Source organism: Heteronotia binoei, chromosome 6, assembly GCF_032191835.1.
Source record: "Heteronotia binoei isolate CCM8104 ecotype False Entrance Well chromosome 6, APGP_CSIRO_Hbin_v1, whole genome shotgun sequence".
Classification (NCBI taxonomy): domain Eukaryota; kingdom Metazoa; phylum Chordata; class Lepidosauria; order Squamata; family Gekkonidae; genus Heteronotia; species Heteronotia binoei.
The window spans coordinates 93,052,416-93,066,627 of NC_083228.1; positions in this window are offsets into that span (position 1 = coordinate 93,052,416).

Here is a 14,212-nt window from a genome sequence, read left to right on the forward strand (position 1 = left end):
AGATAGATTTGGTGTCTCACTTCAGGGGAGGGGGGGCACCCAACTAATTTTCAACAATGTGTGCTGCCCAAAAGTTATAGAAATTAAATCTTCATTAATTAAGGAGGAATTGAGAGGGATAATAAGGAGGGGGTGTTCTTCAGAGAACTGTATACAGTATAGCAGATGTGTTGATGTAATATAGCCCCTTCCTGCCCGCGCCGACGTTCGGCAGTATAGGGTAGGGGCCATCTTTGCCGTCCCGGATGGTGACGAGGCAAACGACCTCCTCCCATCTGGGGCTTTGAGAGGGGCATGGTTAAGGGCTTTATTAGTCCAGCCACGTCCCTGGTGGCGCAGTTTCCTTGCGCTCTCGGCCCGAGCAGGAGTGATTTTGGCACTCCTGGGCTTGTTCAGGCGGTGGCCTGTGGTGGAGGACGTTTGTTGATGGCGCTCCTTGCAGCTGAGCAGCTTGTGCCTTGGTCCGGGAGCGGTCTGTTGGATTGGATGGGGAACGGGTTTGTTGCGAGGAGCGTGGGCTTGGCCTGCTTGTTCGCCTCCCCTTGCTATTCGGGTCGATTAGCTTGTGCGGCGCCGTGCTGCGTAGCTCGTGCTCGGTCTGCGTCGAGTGGTTTTGGGGGCTTATTGTTCTTCTTGCCCTGCCCTCCCCTTCGGTAGGGCTGACGTTGTAGGGTCGGGATCTGGGCAAGAGGTGGGGTGGCCGTTGCAAGTGCCCCCCCATTTTTTCATTGCCTTAGTGTTCCCTCTCTCTCTCGGCTTGGCTTCGCGAACGAAGATTTAAGAAGGGTGCAGTAGTCCACGTTTGCTGCAGGCTCGCTGGTGGCTGACAAGACCAATGTGGGACAGGCAGGTCCGGCCACAGCGGCTGCAGGGAAAAGTCTGATTTAGGGTTGGTCCTGTAGCAGTGCGATTCTTCCTCAATCTCCTTTTGTCCTCAAGACCAGCTATGCGTGTGTTCTCAAAGGAAGAGACAGCCTGGTGGATGGTGTGCCTCCATGCTTTGCGATCTGAGGCTAGGTCAGACCACTGGTGATGGTTGATGTGACAGGTGCTAAGGGATTTCTTCAAGGAGTCCTTGTACCTCTTCTTTGGTGCCCCTCTATTTCGATGGCCGGTGGAGAGTTCGCCATACAGGGCAATCTTGGGAAGGCGGTGGTTTTCCATCCTAGAAATATGCCCTGCCCAGCGCAGCTGCGTCTTCAACAGCAGTGCCTCGATGCTGGTAACCTCTGCCCGCTTGAGGACTTCAGTGTTGGTCACAAAGTCACTCCAGTGGATTTTGAGGATGGTGCGAAGGCAGCGCTGATGAAAGCGCTCAAGGAGTCGCAGGTGATGACGGTATAAAACCCACGATTCGGAGCCATAGATGAGGGTTGTCATCACAACCGCTTTGTAAACATTGATCTTTGTGCCTTTTTTCAGATGCTTGTTGCTCCACACTCTTTTGTGCAGTCGGCCAAATGCACGGTTTGCCTTTGCCAGCCTGTTGTCAATCTCCTTGTCGATCTTGGCATCTGAGGAGATGATGCACCCCAGGTAGCTGAACTGCTGGACTGTCTTCAGAACTGATTCACCCACAGTGATGCAGGGAGGGTGATAATCTTCCTGGGGTGCAGGCTGGTGGAGAACTTCTGTCTTCTTCAGACTAACTTCTAGGCCGAATAGCTTGGCAGCCTCTGCAAAGCAGGACGTCATATGCTGCAGAGCTGATACCGAGTGGGAGACGAGTGCAGCATCATCAGCAAACAGTAGCTCTCGGATGAGTTTTTCCATTGTCTTGGAGTGTGCCTTTAGTCGCCTCAGGTTGAACAGGCTGCCATCGGTGCGATAGCGGATGTAGACACCATCATCCTCATCTAGATCTACTGCGGCTCTTTGAAGCATCATGCTAAAGAAGATCGTAAAGAGAGTTGGCGCGAGAACGCAGCCTTGCTTTACACCTGTGCCTATTGGGAAGGGCTCCGAGAGGTCGTTGCAGTGTCTGACTTGGCCTCGCTGGTCTTCGTGTAGCTGGATGATCATGCTGAGGAACCTTGGGGGACATCCTAAACGTTCCAAGATTTGCCACAGGCCTTTCCTGCTAACGGTATCGAAAGCTTTGGTAAGGTCGACAAAAGTCACATACAGACCCTTGTTCTGTTCCCTGCATTTATCTTAGTGTTCCAGTGGGGTGATATCAGCCCTCCCCCATAACCCCCTCGCTCCTTGTGTGGTAGCAATCACACACACACATACACCCTCCTTTCCTTAATTGGTTTTTTTGAGGATTGGGGGGCTGTGCTATGGCTCCCAAAAAAGGGCCATGGGGTGTCTAAGGGCAAGCAGCCTCTTAAGGGCATGTCCAAGAGGTGGGTGGCTGTTCCACGCCCAGGGGAGGATGAGGAGGCGCGTACCAGGCAGGCCATAATCAAGCAGCTGGGCGCGCTGGAACGTCAACAGGGTCTGGACCCTGGGATAACGGGGCTGGTTAAGGGCCGTAGGGCAGCAAGGACCTCTACCAGGGCTTTCGAACAGGAGTTGCTGGCTCGTCTTTCTACATTGCAGTATATGGCTACTCGGGCAGGCGCTTCTGGAGGTCCCAGTCGGGAACCGATGGACACCAATTCCAAGTCAGATGGAGTGGGCAACACTCCGGATGGGGCAGGTCACTCAGGACGAGTTGGGATTCCGGCGCCTGTGGTGGTAGCGGTTAATGTCGATGATCCAGATGGTAAGCACAGTAGTCCAAGTACCAGCAGTGGGTGGCCCTGGGGAGGTTGGGGATCCCCTGGTATGCTGGGTCCGGCTGGCTCTACAGCTATGTTTGGGCCTGGTGGTGTGGGGGGGTCTCCTAACCTGTCCTGTGTTTCGGGGGTCTGGGTTCCTGAGGGTCAAAGGCAGGTCTTCTTATGGGGGCCTGCTCGGGTCCCTTCCTCAGCTGCTACACAATCTGCTTTGCAGGGGGCTCAGACCCAACAGTTATCGGCGGGGTCATTGCCTTGGGTTCAACACCTTTATAGTCAATGGCCTGCTGGGTGGCCTACAGCTCAATGGGGGGGATGGGGTTTGACCCCGACTCCCTATGGGGTGGTTCCCCTTCAGTGTCGACTATTTGGTGACACTGCCATGCCCTTGGGTGACCACTTGACGGTTGCCACCAGGGAGAAGATTTTGCGTGGGGAATATGTTGACGTCTTTAGCCTCCTTTACAGGGAGCTTGAGAAAAAGGACAAAGACGAATAGGAGGATAAGGACAAAGAGAAACTAAAGTGGAGAAAGGTGGAGAGGAATTGGGCTAACTGGTTGCCAGGGTTTCTGATTTATGCAGGTGTAATAGCACGTGCAAAGCCTTTACGGGCAGCACCACTATTTCAATATTGCAACATCATATACAAGGCTTATACGGACTTCGTGGACGCTGTGTGGTTGCAGTATGACAAGGAGTTCCGTATGAGGGCAGCATTGAACCCTGCAATCCCCTGGGATCAGATTAACCAGCAGCTTTGGCTGCAGTTTATGTCTCCTGCAAAGCCTAACAGTGGTGACAGGTTGGATAGTGGCCATTTTGTAAGTAAGCAGGCAAGTGTAGCTGGTCCCCGCACAGCGGTGAGGCAGCCGGTTCAACCGCAGCTGCTGTGTTGGGAGTACATGTCGTAGGGCGTATGCAACAGAAAAATGTGTAAGTATAAGCATGCGTGCCCACTGTGTGAAGGTTCGCATGCCTTATCATCGTGCAACAAGTCCAAACCCAGGCCTGGGGGTAAGTGGCCAGGTGGCAGCGAAAACACCCACACAGCGAGCAAAGGGGCCCAGTCCCATCAGGCTGAGGGTACTTAAGGACCTTTTGGCAGAGTATCCTAGGGCTGATGATAAGAAGTATTTGTGGGAGGGCTTTCTTTTTGGGTTTCATATTCCATTTCAGGGTCCCAGGGGACCCTTTATGGCACGGAATTTGCGTTCAGTTCAAGGGATGGAACAAGATAAGGAAGGAGTGCACTGAGGGACGGGTGTTAGGCCCTTTTGACACTTCCCCCGTCCCTAATTTACGGGTATCCCCTCTGGATGTCGTACCAAAGAAAGCGGCAGGGGAGTTCCGTCTCCACCACTTGTCTTACCTCAGAGGGGGGTCTGTGAATGATGCCATTCCTGAACACCCATGTTCAGTGTGGTATACCTCCTTTGACCAGGTGCTGTTGGGTTTTGGGTTTTCCGTATAAACAATTTTTTATTAGTAACATATGGTAGTAGAACTATATCTACAACTTATAAAAAGCTTAAGATAAAAAAACCCCATCATTCTACCCCACATCTTACTTTTCTCCCACCCCTCCCCCCAATAGTTGACCCCCGCCAGTGTTATTTTTTTTTAAAAAAAACAGATATTAAAGGTACCTTTAACTATCAAGAAAAAACAAAAATTGATTAAGAAAAAGATCCCCCCTTCAAAAGTTATATTCTTGTCTTAAAGGTCTTAATCTTCAAAAATTGTCCAATGTCCTTTTATTTTCCACTCTTTTTCTACATATCTTCTGAATTTCTTCCACTCCCGATTAAAAAGTTCTAAATCGCAGTCTCTTAGTTTTCTTGTTAGCTTGTCCATTTCACTCCATGACATAACTTTTATAGTCCAGTCCCATTTTTCTGGTATTTTTTCTTGCGTCCACAACTGCGCATACAATGTCCTAGCAGCTGAGAGCAAGTACCATATTAAAGTTCTATCTTCTTTTGGAAATTTTTCCATTTGTAATCCCAGCAGAAAAGTCTCTGCTTCTTTGTTAAATTCATATCCTAGGATCTTAGATATCTCTTGTTGAATCATCTGCCAAAACATTTTAGCTCTTTCACAAGTCCACCACATATGGTAGAAAGAACCTTCATGCTTTTTACATTTCCAACACCTATCTGGCATCTTATTGTTCATCTTTGCTAATTTTTTTGGAGTCATATACCATCTATACATCATCTTAAAACAGTTCTCTTTAATACTATGACATGTTGCGAGTTTCATAGAGTTTTTCCACAGATATTCCCAAGATTCCATCTTTATTTCTTTATTTACATTAATTGCCCATTTTATCATTTGAGATTTCACTACTTCATCTTCTGTAGTCCATTGTAAAAGTAATTTGTACACTTTTGAAATTAATTTCTCATTATCTCCAAGCAGAACTCTTTCCATTTCTGTTTGCTCTTTCCTTATTCCTTCAGCTTTGATATCATTCTCCATCAAGCTTTTTATTTGTTGCATTTGAAACCAATCATATTTATAATTCAATTCTTCTGCAGTTTTCATTTCTATTTTCCCACTTTGTATTTTTAGTAGTTGGTTGTATGATAGTTGTTTTTCCTTAACTGTTTTGGCCGTTAACTTTATCACTTCAGTCGGCACTATCCACAAAGGTCTTCTCTCATCGCCATATTTCTTGTACTTTATCCACACATTTAGTAAGCTGCTCCTTATATAATGGTGAGAGAAAAGACCGTCCATCTTCTTTTTCCCATAATACAAGTAGGCATGCCAGCCGAATTTTTTCCCATGGCCTTCTAGCACTAGAAGCTTTTTATTTAATAACGTTATCCATTCTTTCAACCATACTAAACAAATTGCTTCATGATACAGTTTCAAATCTGGTAATTGAAACCCACCTCTCTCTTTTGCATCTATCAGGACTTTCATTTTAATTCTAGGTTTCCTCCCGGCCCACACAAATTCCGAGATTTTTCTTCTCCATTTATCAAATTGCTTAGCATCTTTCACAATGGGGATGGTTTGAAACAAATATATAATCCTTGGTAAGATATTCATTTTTACTGCAGCTATTCTGCCCAACAATGACAAATTGAGCTTGTTCCACTTTAGCATATCTTCTTCTATTTTGCGCCAGAGCTTTTCATAGTTGTTCCTAAACAGATCAATATTTTTCATTGTTATCGCTACCCCTAGGTATTTTACCTTAGAGGTAACTTCACAACCCGTTAGTCTTTTGGGTTTTGAGCTGTTGGGTTTTAAGTTCGAAGGCAAGTATTACATGGATCGGGCTCTAACCATGGGTTGCTCTATATCCTGTGTGGCCTTTGAGCGTTTTAGTACCTTTTTGGAATGGGCCCTGCATAAAAGGACTTGCTGAGCTAATTTGGCTGATTATTTGGATGACTTCTTGTTTGTGGGCCCGGGAGGGTCGGGCCAGTGCGCCCGGTTGCTCCAGTCCTTTTTGGACCTGGCAGGGAACCTTGGGGTCCCGCTGGCTCATGAAAAGACAGAGGGCCCTTCATTGATGTTGACCTTCTTGGATATTGAGTTGGACACTGTACGACAGGCTTCACGGCTGCCTGCTGAGAAAGTCATGAGCCTTCAGCTGAAATTGGCTGTCTTGAAAGGCAAGCAGAAAATTTCGCTTCTGGAGCTTCAGCAGATTGTGGGCCATATTAAATTTGCATGCAAAGTGGTGGCCCCGGGTAGGGCCTTTCTTAGACAGCTTTGCGATGCCATGGGGATGGTGCGATTGTCTCACCAGGATTAGCAGCGGAATGAGGCAGGATCAGGATTAGCAGCGGAATGAGGCAGGATTTCGAGGTATGGGAGCAGTTTTTGTCTTCATTTAATGGTGCCTCGTTTTGGCGCAAGGATATGAGGATTGAGGCTGATCTGCAGATTACTTTGGCTGTGGCCGGATCCATTGGGTTTGGGGTGTACTTTCACGGACACTGGTGTGTGGAAAGTTGGCCCAGCGAGTGGTTGAACAGTGAACTATGCCGTAATTTGACATTTTTAGAGTTTTTTTCCGATAGTGGTAGCCGTTCAGCTGTGGGGGACTGAGTTGGCCAATCACGTTGTGCATTTTTGGTGCAACAACTTGGCAGTAGTTCTTGTCATCAACACTCTTACTTCCAAATCTGTTCCAGTGATGAGCCTGGTTAGGGCATTCACTTTGCGTTGTTTGCGTTTGAATGTTTTATTTCTCGCTAAGCATGTGCCAGGTGTTTGCAATGGTGTGGCGGACGCTCTGTCTCGCCGGCAGATGGAGCGATTCCGGCAGCTTGTGCCAGAAGCCAACCTTTGGCTGGCATGGATGCCCCAGGAGATGTGGCAGCTTGGAGAGTTGAGGCTGACAGGGCAATGCAGTTAGCTTTGGTGTCCAGTACCAGGAAGGCCTATAATCGCTCTGTCAAGCAATTCCAAGCATTTAGGGAATAGGTAGGGTTGTGCACAATTTGGCCCATTCCAGCATCGCATCTCATGCAGTACAGCGTTCATTTGAAAGGTAAGGGACTCGTAGTAAAGTCCATTAGGGCACATTTGGCGGCCTTGGCCTTTAACAGTAAGATCAGGGGATTTTCAGATGCCATGGGTGATTTCAGGCTGCGCAAGATGTTAGAGGGATGGGCCCAGGAACAAGGTCCTCGGCAGGATACCAGGCAACCCTTTTCTCCGGTAATTTTAAAGGGATTGCGGGCGGTGTGGGCTGGGGTGTGTACTTCCAAGTTCGAGGCGTTGTTGAGTCAGGCAGCAGCACTGACGGCTTTTTTCAGGGCCTTCAGGGTTAACGAGCTAATGGTTAGCTCGCAACATGACTGTTCAAGTTGGGCCCTTCATTCAGGCGATATAAAATTTGAAGGGGACCAGGTATCTATCAGGGTACGGAGGTCAAAAACCGATCAGAAGCAGAAGGGTGTGGTGATCACCTTGGGTCCGTGCCGAGAGCAGGAAATTTGCCCAGTGCTCGCATTAAGGAAGTACATCGTGGCATGGGGTGAGGATGATGGTCCCTTATTCCGTCATGAGGATCGGTCACCGCTGACCCAGTTTTGGGCGGTCACCGCGAGGGCCTTAGAGAAGCTGGGACTTGGTGGAGTTAGATTTGGGACCCACTCATTTTGTATAGGGGCTGCATCTACCGCTGCTACCATGGAGTACCCGGGACCAGCCATACAGCATGTGGGCCATTGGCGGTCTGCTGCTTATAAGAGTTATGTTTGCCCATTGGTTACCCAATAGGGTCTGGTAATATGTGTTATGTGGTTCCCATCATTGGGGGTTGTTCACTTGTTTCTTCTATTTTTCAGGTGCTGTGGTGCGGCATGAGAGGTGGAGGATTTTGATCGCCGGACATAGCATGGTGTTTTGGGCAGCCCACCAGGCTTGGCATATGCCAATTGGATCTCAGTTGGGGCTCAGCGAGTGGGCCATGGTGGAGTGGCAGGGACATCGGGGCCTCCGTTGGGCAGGGCTCTTGCCACTCCTATTACAGGGGAGGACGGGTCCTCCACCTCAGGTTTTGGTGATCCACCTTAGTGGCAATGATCTTGGCCTGCTAAAGGGGAGGGCCCTTTCGCTGCAGGTGATTGAGGATCTTCAGATCATTTGGAGCAGGTGGCCTGGGGTGCTGATTTTGTGGTCCGCCATCCTTCCTTGGAGGTGTGGAGGGCAGCCTGGGATCCTACTGGGATTGAAAGGGCTAGGTGCAAGGCCAACAGGGCTATTAAGAAGGCACTGTGTGGAGGCCTGGGCGTTTACTTGCCTCACCCTGCTATAAGGTCGAAGTTGGAGGACCTATATCAGCAGGACGGGGTCCACCTGTCCGTGAAGGGAAACAGGGCCTTTTTACATGAACTATGGCTGGGGCTTCGGTTGGCTTTAGGCCAACCGGTGGGCACAGTTGCCTAAGCGGAGGCTTGGCATTGTGGTGACAGGAGTGTGATTTGGGCTATGTAGCACCGGTGAGCACCCTTGGTTTTTTCCCAGTTTCAGGGGAAGTGGCGAGATGGAATGGCAGCTGGGCTGTACAGCTCTCTGCGGTGATGCCCGCCATAGGGTTTCCTCCTCTGCCAGGCTGCTCCGGGGTGTGGAGCCTGGGCAGTGGAGGGTATACCCGGCCTTCGCCGTCCAGGCATTAGCCTGTACAAATGGGCTACTGCTGGGGGCGGGGTGGCTCGCCCTCACTGGACAGGGAAGGGTCAGGGCTTTCCCTTGGCCTGTCCGGTAGTTTGGGTTGCCCCATTCCATGGTTGTTCAATAAAGTTGCTCTGTTTTGTTTATCCAACATTTTGGGTGTGCCTCATTATTCCGACTGGGGGGGGCAAAAGAATCATTCTGGAACTCACACTTCCCATTATCTGTTGCCTTTATTCATAGATTTTGCATCAAAATCCTGCAAGATCTGTTTGACCAGATATGGTAATTGGACAAAATAAGGGTGTATTCCATGGGAAACACTGCCACTCTCATAGCAACTTTAGTTGTCTTAAAACAACTATCTGACTCCAATCCAGAGAGAGTTGCATTGTGAAATATATTATGAAAAGACCTGAAATGTGCTTTCCTTGCAATGTCAGTTGGGACAAATAGCTGCAAAACAAAGCATTTTAAAATGGATCATCTTTACACCTGCTGGAGCCTGGAGTGCCTGCACATCCTGCTTTCACTTAGCCTTTGTGGTGATCAAACAGGTCCCATAAAATCTTATGATGTTTGATTGTTCCTGATGGACAAAACGTACCCAACTGAAAAATATTATTAATCACTGAAACATTATTTATAACGTATGCTATATAATGTATTTTGTTGTCCTCAACCCTATGTAAGAATGTATGTAAGAACCACTGCTGTGCCCACTTCAACATATGGAAATGAGGCGGAGTAATCTTGGGAGAAGTCCGAATTCATTTTCAATGCTTCACCTAGTGTTACTTATTACTATTAAATACTGAAAATATCCCATTTATACCCCAGAATTTGTGGAATAAATCCAGCAGTTTTTATGTGTCTAGAAAGCTACCATCCGTACTTGTTTTTTCTTGGCATCTACTGAAGGCCAACATTCCACTGTAGGACTGTGAGTGAATTCTTCCCAGTTCAGTAACCATGGCAATGGCTAGGCTAAGCCTTGGCTGAGACTTAGTGAATCTACAAGGGATGACATCACAGATATTCTTACATGCCAGATCTCAGCCCAAGTGTAGGAAGAGTTGGTGCACAGCTCTCCTGTAAGGGCCATACAAATTAGCTTATGCCAGGGGTGGCCAAATCGTGGCTCAGGAGCCACATGTGGCTTTTGCACACACATTGTGTGGCTCTTGAAGCCCCCAACACCCATCAACCAGCTTGAAGAAAGCATTTTCTCTTTAAATAACTTCTCCAAGACAAGCCAGCCAGCAGCTTGGAGAATGCATCTAAAGTTAAAGTTGTTTTCTTTCCACCTCTCCCTCCCTCCTCCTTCCCATGTCTATTTCCCTCCCTCCCTCCCTCATGGCTCCCTTCCTTGAGTCATTCTTTATGGTTCCCTAGCCTATTTCTTTACACTGGTTATCCCTAGCAAGAATGCATTCAGTTGGAAACCAGAGGTGTTTTGTTGCTGTAGCTTTATTGTGACTGACTTTTATATTTTCCGCACCATGGATCTCCCTTTGCCCAGTGCCTGTACCCTCCAGGAGGTTAGCAACTGTAGCAAGTGATGTAGGCTAGCGACTTGTATATTAACCCAGCATATTTCAGCAACTAAACTGACAGTTAACAGAAATAAGCAATTCAATGAGGTAGACAAAATGCTGTAAATTGGGAGTGACTGTGGAGGAAAGCCTTTTTTGTGGAAGCAATCAAAGTTTTCAATCTGATAGTATGACTCCTTTTCTCCATCTTTTGCAATCTCCACTGATACCCTTCCAACTCCCAGATGTCTGCTCCTGACTGCAGTCTTTTTTTTTTTCAGACCTCTCTTTCTCTCACTTCTCCTGAAGGAAGGAGAAGTGCCTCTTGGATCAGAATCTGGGGCTGATGGGAGATGTATTGTCACAATCCTAAGAACACTTCGTGGGACTAAGCCCCAGTAGGATTCTGTGGAGACCTGTTAGGATTGTTTTCATTGTCCTTGTCAGTAACTAGTACACCATGGACATTTCCATTGAGAAGGGGGACAATTTACCCTCTCATCTTTTTTTAGTAGCATTGGTGCTGCTTGAGTACTGAGAACACAGGCAGAACCCTATGTGAACTGATTCTTTCAAAGCTGCAATGAAGGCTTAACATCTGTTCAGACAGATGGTGCTAAATGTTGATGCACTCAGTTGTACACATGCCATTGGCTGTTGGTATTCGCAGCTACCAAACCAGAAGTGGTACTGAAAATTAATACCAGCTTAGATGCTTTTTGGTGGTGTGGCTAAGATACCAAGCAGAAGTCTCCTCCTATATGTTTCTGACAGAAAACTCTAGCCATTTAGTTCTATTAAATGGAATGTCATACTTTGGGATGGGGCCTCAGGGTGACATTTGGTTAGAGTATGACAAAAAGTCATGTTTGTATTCTTTTCTTTTATTGTTTTGAAATAATATGAGTCAGGTTCCTTATTGTCAGCCATATTTGGAAATCTATACAACAGCACTTGGCATAGCTTTTAATGAGAAATATATTTCCTGTTATAACTCTCCCTGAGTTAGGTATTGTACCCTTTTTCATAGGGATCTCCCCTGACAAATCCCAGATAAATAAAACAAAAAGTCACCATTGTAGAGGCCATTCCCTTCCAGAAATGGCACAGGGAAGCATTTTTCCAACTTTCTTGGAAGCATTTTTCCAGCTTTCTTGGAATAAAGTATCAGACTTCTTATTGCTCTGGTTTGGCAGTGCTCCTGTCAGGCACTTGTCTATTCAATCTCTCTCTCCTCCACTGCCCTTCTTGTTTCCAGTGCCGAGGAAAATGAAATCAGACAGCAAGGCACAAGAATAACTGTCAGAATAAAAAGATTTCTGACTGTACCAAATATGGGGAATAATCTCTTCATATTTTGAGCATTTATGATGTTTATGGGTGTGGTTTAAATGAGATATTCATTAGTAAACTACTTACTGCACATCCTTGTGCTTGGGTAAATCCTCTCACCTACTAAAAATGGAAAGAAAAGACAAATAGTGTGTCTGGAGTGGAGTATTGACTGTCAGAATGAAAACCATTTTATATTCAGGACATTGAAATACTGCAAAATAATTGAAATATCAATAGCTCTGCTTTAGTGAGGTTGCAAAATTGTCTCAGCATTTCATTGATCTAGGTTTGAAAAGAACTCTGTGAATGTATAAAAAAACTCCATTAGATGGAAGAAATTTGCACCTGCACAAAATCCATGTGTTTTCTGTCCAGATATCTGTGGTCAAGTTCCAGTTTTTGAATTGCTTCTAAAACTAATCCAGCTATCTGCCTGGCAGCAGTTAATTTTCTCATGCAATATTGCCCTTGTGAAATATGTTTCTAAAATACTAGAATAAGTCATTCTTCATCCAATAATTAATCTGAGACAAACAAAGGGAAGACTTCTACATTTTTAACAGTTTTAAGATGCTAGCTAACCCTAAGTGAGGCACACAAATCTGTTATTTCCAAATTGTTTTTACCCCATACTTCACGTAATAAAGGTTCAGTTGCTTTATGTTGTTTCAAACTTTCAACAATGTTTTAAAAATAGAGAATTTCACATAAAAGTAATTGAAATCAGTTAGGCTCCAGTTCAAGTGAGGACTATTATACATGCAGTCTGAAGATTTGCAATCATGAGCAGAAGTCATACTCAACAACATAATAGCTACTTTATGGTGATGCTTATATGAATTTTCAAAAACCTGTTAAGAGTTTTCACCTTACGTCTATGGTCAGACTTTTTCATCAACATAATTACAGACACCAGGTAAAATTTGTGTATAGATGGCCCACGCATTATAAACACTCATGGTTAATAAAAGTTCATATTTTTAAATTTAACTGGAGTAAGAATCTAAAACATCCCATCTTCTGTTTTTAAAAAAGTTAGCTTTCTGACTCCGATATTGGATTGGTTAGGTGATATTGGATTTATATCCCGCCCTCCACTCCGAAGAGTCTCAGAGCGGCTCACAATCTCCTTTACCTTCCTCCCCCACAACAGACACCCTGTGAGGTGGGTAGGGCTGGAGAGGGCTCTCACAGCAGCTGCCCTTTCAAGGACAACCTCTGCCAGAGCTATGGCTGACCCAAGACCATGCCAGCAGGTGCAAGTGGAAGAGTGGGGAATCAAACCCGGTTCTCCCAGATAAGATTCCGCACACTTAACCACTACACCAAACTGGCTCTCCTTCCAAACTTGGGTTCATGAATAACTTTCAGTATAAGGAAAATAAAAATGACTTCAGAAAGAATGAATATAAATGTTCTTGAAAAGCATTTCTTGAAATTAATCTGAAACTAATCCCCAGTTTACATGTGCAAGAAAATGAAATGGCAATAAGACTGCAGAGCCATGAGATGATAGAATCAACCAAGCCACTACTGGAGGATCATGGAAGTTCACAATTTTGAATACTCATTTATATTAAAAAAAACTCCCCACAGAGAGAAAACTAGCACAACAAGCAAATAAAGGTGTATAACCATTCTATGTTGGGGCTGTGTGAGAATCTCTTTCCCTCTTCCAGCCATTTCCTTCCTTGTCCAGCTCCTTTCCTAAACGAAACCAGCCCACTGGCTGCGGTTGCTGTCCAAGTTATCTGTTTGCATGGAGGTTTTTAAACTACATACACACACATACACATATAATCCGGCCCCTTCCTGCCCACACCGCCTTTCGGCGGCATAGGGTGGGGGCCGTGTTTGCCCCCCGGATGGAACTGAGGCAAACGCCCATCTGGGGATGTGTGTGGGGGGGCGTGGACTGGGGCTTTATTAGCCTAGCCATGCCTCCCATTGTGCAGTTCACAGGTGCATTTTTTCCGATGCTCCTGCCAGCGGTTCGCTGGCGCGTGGTTTGTAGCGGCTGCTTCATTTCGGGTGGCAAGGCTTGGTAGTGGTGCGAAGGAGCATGCTCCGCCCGCTTTCTCTCCCTCCTCTCACTTGGCTGTCGGGAGAGCCTTTGGTAGGCGAGTCTGATTTTGTTTGTGGGCGGCGGAGGCCTCTCCCCTCCCCACCCCCCCACCTTAGCTTCCTTTACCTGGATGGGCCAAGCAAGTCCAATCTTGTCTGATCTGGGAAGCTAAGCAGGGTCGGTCCTGGACTAGCACTTGGGTGGGAGACCGCAGAGGAAGTCCAGGGTTGCTAAGCAGTGTCAGGCCACAGCAAACTACCTTTGTTTTCGGGGCTGGTGGGAGTTAATTGGTGGAAGGAAGCTGGTGGCTGGGTTGCTGACACCTCTTCTTCCCCCCCTCCATTCCCCTGCATGATAGCGCTCACAGGATTGGTGGGGTGTTTGAGTGGACTCTTATCACCCCCCCTT